Below are 6,884 nucleotides of genomic sequence, written 5' to 3'. Positions count from 1 at the left end.
CCCAAGGATTGAACTTTTTGAAACCTGGATTCATTTAGCTGGTTGCAACTAGAAATTTGGTGGCACAATCCTTACATAAAAGGAAGAAGTTGACCATCAAGCCCCAGAGGAGAATAACAATTATTCCTTGTTACTAAAAAGCTGATTGACAGTGATTATCTCCATTTGCCTTGTGGATTTGCCTCTGAAGGCATCTTTGAGAAGAATGGACTGAAGTGTGGGTCACAGAGAGAGTGATGTTGCTGATCCTTGCAAGCTCTGAGATCTGTAGGAGGGAACAGAAAACAGGCAGGATCCAGGAGCCCCTCAGATAGGTGGATCTGAGATAAACAGCGAGTCTGGGGAATCCAGTTCAGGTTAATATGCACTCTTCAGTCCACTGAGTCACAGCCTATTTCTGCTGCCCAAAGAAGGGATGGTATGACTGGTCACGTTTTTCTGAACATTTCTGTGACCATCTGTGTGCCCTAGGATGAATCATTGTGCCTCCATTGTGCTTCACGGTTCTTTTCCATAAAATGGCCCAGCCAGAGCTCACTGTAGCATGAAGAGAAATGTGACTAAGCAGCCCAAAGCAGAAGTTGCTTATGCCATGGCTTCTTTATTCACCCATGCTCCACCTCGTCCATTCTCCTGTGAACTTAGTAAATGGCTAGTATGAAAGTATCCGCAAACCCACAGGCTGCGGCTTGCTCCTGCCAGAGCATGCATCTGTCTCTAAGAATTGAATCTCTCTATCCTGCTAATGGAAGCAGTTGAATCCCAGAGCTCACCCTGTCTCTGGAACCCTTCCCTGATCTTTCTTAAATAGCAATGAGTCTGACAATAATCTCCAGACTGTTGCTTCTATCCCAGTTACCTGCTTGTTCTTTGTCACAATACACTGGATAACAGTCATAATCACTCACACTTCAGGCTCTAGACAGTGGCAATCCAAAGCCTTGAGGGCTTAAATTCTTCCCTCTCCTCCCAATCTCCCTAACTTCTTTCTTTTATTTCTTTCTTCTTTCTTTCTTTTCTTTCTCTCTTTCTTTCTCTCTTTCTTTCTTTCCTTTCTTTCTTTCTCCCTTTCTTTCTTTCTTTCTTTCTTTCTTTCTTTCTTTCTTTCTTTCTTTCTTTCTTTCTTTCTGTCTTTCTCTCTCTTTCTCTTTCCTTTCTTTCTTTTCTTTCTTTCTCTCTTTCTTTCTTTCTTTCTCTCTCTTCCTCCCTTTCTTTCTTTCTCCCTTTCTTTCTTTCTTTCTTTCTTTCTCTCTCTCTTTCTTTCCTTTCTTTCTCCCTTTCTTTCTCTCTCTCTCTTTCTTTCTCTCTCTCTTTCTTTCCTTCCTTTCTTTCTTTCTCTTTCTCCCTTTCTTTCTTTCTTTCCTTTCTTTCTCTCTTTCTTTCTTCCTTTCTTTCTTTCTTTTTCTTTTTCTTTCTCTCTTTCTTTCTTTTTCTTTCTCTCTCTCTTTCTCTTTCTTTCTTTCTTTCTTTTTTCTCTCTCTCTCTTTCTCTCTCTCTTTCTCTCTTCCTTCCTTCCTTTCTTCCTTCCTTCCTTCCTTTCTTTCTTTCTTTCTTTCTTTCTTTCTTTCTTTCTTTCTTTCTTTCTTTCTTTCTTTCTTTCTTTCTTTCTTGGGATTGAATTCTGGGCCTGGGTACTGATTTTGAGCTCTTCAGCTCAAGGCTAGTGCTCTACCACTTGAGCCACAGCACCACATCTGGGTCTCTGGTGTTTAATTGGAGGTAAGAGTCTCATGTACTTTCGTGCCCAGGCTGGCTTTGAACCAGGATCCTCAGATCTGAGCATCCTGAGTAGCACCTGGCCCCTGTACCTTTTTTCTATGTATATAGGTTATTTATGGGGGGGGGGGTTGAAGGGAGGGGAGACTGTTAAGTTCACAGCCAAACAATGGAAAGCACAGAGTTTGTATATACGCCCTATTCCTACACATGACTGCCCTTTCTCTCCCCCCTCCTTCTCTCTTCCTCTTCTTCTTCTTCTTCTTCTTCTTCTTCTTCTTCTTCTTCTTCTTCTTCTTCTTCTTCTTCTTCTTCTTCTCTTCTTCTTCTTCTTCTTCTTCTTCTTCTTCTTCTTCTTCTTCTTCTTCTTCCTCCTCCTCTTCTTCTTCTTCCTCCTTTTCCTCCTCCTCCTCCTCTTCCTCCTCCTCCTCCTCTTCCTCCTCTTCCTCCTCCTCCTCTTCCTCTTCCTCCTGCTTCACATCCTCCTCCTCCTTCTTTCTCCTATGCTAGTAATAAATTCTTCTTACATCTTTGGACATGAACTGCTACTTCTCAGTTGAACTGGGAGAGCACAATGTAATAAAGAATCCATACAATAGCTGTTGTAGTGTACATTACCATTCCAATCGTATATTCCATTGGCAGCTGTATACCTCTTCAAATCAGCATTTCATTTGCCACCTGTGCCTTCTGGAAACCCTGCTGTGATAAGGGGCAGTAGTAAAAGCTAATGGCCTTTTCCCAATTCCTTCTTTAGATTCAAAGCAAGAAAGAAACTGTGAGAGGGAAGAGTGAGAGAGAAATCACACAGTCATTTCCAGCCATTTGTGTTAAAATACAAAGAAAACAAGGCACATTCAAAAATGGTATGCAGGCAGGCTGCATTAATATTTATTTTGGCATTAATATTGATAAGAAAGGACTTTGTAGCTGGGCTTTCTTGCCTCCTCTAGTGTCCCTGTGCTCCCTGTTATTCAAGCTGGTTGCCATTAGCTCGTGTCTTTCTCTGCACCCAGAGTCTCTAGGAGGCTTGGCAGACCTCCAGCTCGCTTAGGCTTAAACGGACACTCAAGCTTCGTCGGACACACAGCTAAATAGAGGCCAATAATTCAATACAGTATGACTGGACTGGGGCTGCTAGTGAATCCATCAAGCAGTAAATATCATCTGAAGCCAATGCAAGCTTTTATCTTTCCAATTTTTTTTGTATGTCTGAGCGAAGCCCAGGCATTCAGCGAATCATGTAATTTATTCTGCAGTGCTCAGCCTGGGTTGTCTCAGATATCATATTGACTTTCTCCCCCCCCCCATTACCCCCCCTACCCCACCCCCATCTGTCAGGGGCAGTCAGCAGCTCTGCTATTGTGAGAGCGCCTCACATTACAGCTATTTATTTATTTATTTATTTATTTCTGCTGCTTCTTTGTAGCATGATTGGGCAAGAATGCATTATCTCAGATCAACGAATACCAAGAAAAGCATCTGAACATCATTATGACAGCATGTTAAACATTTGTCCAACCCAGTTTGTTAAATCAGCGAATGTATTTCCAGCAAATGCTTGTAATTGTTCGTAAAGGGCTCCCGACTGCCAGCTTTTACCAAGCTGAAAATACAGCCTGTTATTTCCTTCAGCTCTTCAGGTCAGCAGTATATTCTCAATGTACTGGTGTATCAGCTTGATATGTTTTTGTGTATAGGTATCCCCACACAGTCACACAACTAGAAGTTTATCAGAAAGTAACACACATACCTGGGCACAAGTCAATGATTATATCAGTCCATTTAATACACATATACATTGTGCAAGGCCCAGAAGTGGTTTATGGTTTAAAATAATTACAAACCAATGCTGTTTCCCAACCTATCATGATTTTGACTAGGAGCAAAGAGCTCTTTTTCCTTATCACAGTCTTCTTCAAAACTTAAAGTGTCCATCTTAGATTTTCGCATTAGTTCTGGCTGTTTGGATGATAATGCCAAGGATTGCCACTCTTTCATCCTGTACCCTAGCATATTTTCCAAAGCCACCAGTCTTTTCTTGAAAGCTAACTGTACCTGTGAGATTCAACCTGAATCTTAGATGACTTGATTTAAGTAGGGGTAGTAATCCTAGAACATACAATCCAGCAGTGCATTCTAGAAATAAGCACATCCATCTTCTTTCAGGGAAATGTACCATAAATATACTTCTCAGAAACATTGACACAGAAAGTATAAAGAAGATGGTGACTTAGAATCCATGTTTGTTATTTTCCCTAAATAGACCTTTTTATATATGACTATAGTCAGGCAATTGATAATTTTAAAGCAACTGAATCAACCTTTTTTGGGGAGATTGGACATGGCTTATGTATGAGCATTTGTGTTGTAGTGGGGCATCTGTTCTTGGTTTAATTTATTTATGCATTTACTTAGCTAGTCCTGAGGCTTGAACTCTGAGCACTATCTTTGAGCTTTCTCAAGGCTAGCATTCTACCACGTGAGCCATAGCACCACTTCTGGCTTATTCTGTGTATCTGGGGCCAAGGAATGGAACCCAGAGCCTCTTGCATGCTAGTCAAGCACTCTACTACTCAGCCATAGTCTCGGGCCCAGGCACCTTTCCTTTATAAGACTATGTATTTATTTTGGGGGGAGGCAGGGGGAGGACAGTTGTAGATTGCATTAGATAGAAAATACTTTTCCGTGAATTTATAGTGACAAATGACTTTATAATTTATTCATTTTAGTAGTGGCACTATGTGAAAAATGATCAAATTTGGTTTCCACAGGAGCACCTGATCAAGAGAATCTGGATTAGCATTAGTTCTGAGCTGGGGTTAGGCAAAAGCACTGGCAATGTCCCGGCTGTCAGTCAGATCCACTCTTCTCCTCCATGTGGCAGAAGGTATCCATGCATATGTTTAATTTCCTTTTATTAACCCCTGTTAGAAAGACCTGCACAGTACATGCTGCTTTTAGTATTCCAAAGACCAGCCACACTGAATTTCTAACACACACACACACACACACACACACACACACACACACACACACACACACACGCGCACATTAAAAGGCAGCTCACTGAGCAATTTTCTAACACCTGAGAGCAATTAATGTAAGCAGAGACAGGAAACATCATCAATTATTTAAAATAAAATGAATATGTAATGTTGACCTTCTCAAACTGCCATCAGTTTTATATTCACACCTGAATAAACTCAGGGGAACACCAAAGCCACCGAGGCACTTGACGTTATAATCTGCATGGTGGCAGGCATGGGTCACAGGCAGAGCTGGCTAGGCTTGTTTTGAAAGGAGAGGTTGAAAAGCCCCTGGCACCTGCTAAGGAGAGGTGGGAGGTGGGGCCTTCATCTTTAGAGTCTTGTCCCTAGGGCCAACAACTTCTTGTCTGAACTCTCCTCGCCCACCCAACACTCTTAAATATTTTTCTAGTTTCCAGTTTCCTAATTTATTTTGCATTCTCACCATCTCAAGGAGGAGGGTTAAAATTCCTATCAAAACATTTTTGAATTCATGTGTGGGTGGATACATACCCATATATATATATATATATATATATATATATTCTATTATAGCTACTTATTCATACAAAGTCATTTTTTCACCTCTTTATGAGGTTTGCTTCTCTGTCTTGGAAATCAAAATAAAAATTGGTGAATGAATGTAGGCCACCTTATTTGAAGAGCCCAGAGACATGTGTTTATACAGCTAAAATAGCCAGTTGCTGGAATTAAATGAATCATCTGTTCTCTGAGCAGAAGGTTTTTCTGCAAATACAAAAACTTAGACATTATCTAAGAGCAATGTGGCTGACTGGAGGTTGGAGAAAACACATCAAGGGAACATGGAGTTTATTACCTAATGTAATTGCTGTGTGTACCATATGGCACAGGCCAGCCTTTGGCACAGTAATACTGAACATTTTCAGAGCAAAGCCTATTTAGACATGAAGTACAAAAAGTCCTTTGTGACAGTTCAAGCTAAACAAGGCTGGAAGTATGGTGTCTCTTTTCTTCCTGACTTGAGTGAGTGATTCTAAGAAAACTCGCAGAGGTCTCATGCTTCTTACAACCCAAGCTTCTGAGGAGTCATCTCTTCTGGGGCCATTACAGACAGCTAAGCCTTTGGCTGATAGATTCAGTTGATAAGTCTCCATTTTGGGTCACAACTACAAAGGCAAAGTTGATTATTAGTTTCCAGAACCAGACTTCACAGAGCTATTCTTCAGCTGTTGTAAGAGATTCTTCAAAATATTTCAAAATATTTCTTCTCATTGTTTTTATGAAGTTATCCATTCAAGTTGGCATAGTCTAATCACAAATTTAATTTGAGATGCTTATTGTAAAGATGTGAATCATTTGCTAATGCCTATTAATAAAAAGACAGCAATAGGGTTTTTAATGTCTGTATAATCTTAGGGAAGAAATTATTGATTTAACATGGGGTTATAGATCTTAAAACATTAACTTAAGGTTAGGTTCTCCACTTCCTTTTCATCATTACCATATCAGATTTCTCCTCCCACACAGAGAAAAGATTCTAAGAAAGCAATATCTAGTATAAGGAAAACAAAATTCACAGGTAGCACAATACTTTTTTTTTCAATCAGAAATCCCTAATTAGTCCCCTAGGTATGCACAGAGACGAAGGGCCCCGGCACTGCTGTGTTGTATTTTTTCTCCACTAATGAAGGTGTACCTTCACAGTCCATCACAAATCTAGTCATTTCAGGACCACATTGGCAACCATGTTTGCAATTGAGCAGGAATGGCAAACAAGGAAAGCCAAAACTCTAAATTAATTTGGCTAGAGACTAGAGAATAAGTGTGGTTCATAACATATTGATAACCAGGGACTATAACACTCATGATTCTAGAAATCTTGGGAGTTTAGTCAGAGAAAACAAATCTGGAAGCATGAACAGCAGAGTTCAAGGTAAAAATTCTCTTGTAGATCTTGTGTTACAACTACAGAGCCCAGAAAGTATATGCAACAAGAGAGAGACATTTCCCCGGTCTTATAAACTAACCTGAGGTTTTTCTTTTTCTTTCCTCTTATTTTTCCCTCCTGTGGTACTGAGCATAGAACTCAAAGCTTTCCACTTCTCAGCAGGCGCAAGAGCCATCCTTCCAGCATGCATTGCCCTGTTATTCTTAAGA

At 40.3% G+C, this 6,884-nt stretch overlaps 1 long non-coding RNA gene across 1 annotated transcript; it reads left to right on the top strand.

Annotated features, from left to right (window-relative positions):
• Nucleotides 1–1,637: 1,637 nt before the first annotated feature.
• On the top strand, nt 1,638–4,832 carry LOC150057339 (uncharacterized). The gene is made up of 4 exons (XR_016536759.1): nt 1,638–1,719; nt 2,474–2,582; nt 3,146–3,359; nt 4,491–4,832. It is a non-coding gene; the product is annotated as an uncharacterized LOC150057339 (long non-coding RNA).
• Nucleotides 4,833–6,884: the final 2,052 nt, after the last annotated feature.

This window comes from Megascapheus bottae, chromosome 10, assembly GCF_031878675.1.
Source record: "Megascapheus bottae isolate mThoBot1 chromosome 10, mThoBot2.hap1, whole genome shotgun sequence".
In the NCBI taxonomy this organism is placed as follows: Eukaryota; Metazoa; Chordata; class Mammalia; order Rodentia; family Geomyidae; genus Megascapheus; species Megascapheus bottae.
Note: the sequence above shows the minus strand (reverse complement) of the source record. Positions and strands in the feature narration are given on the sequence as shown.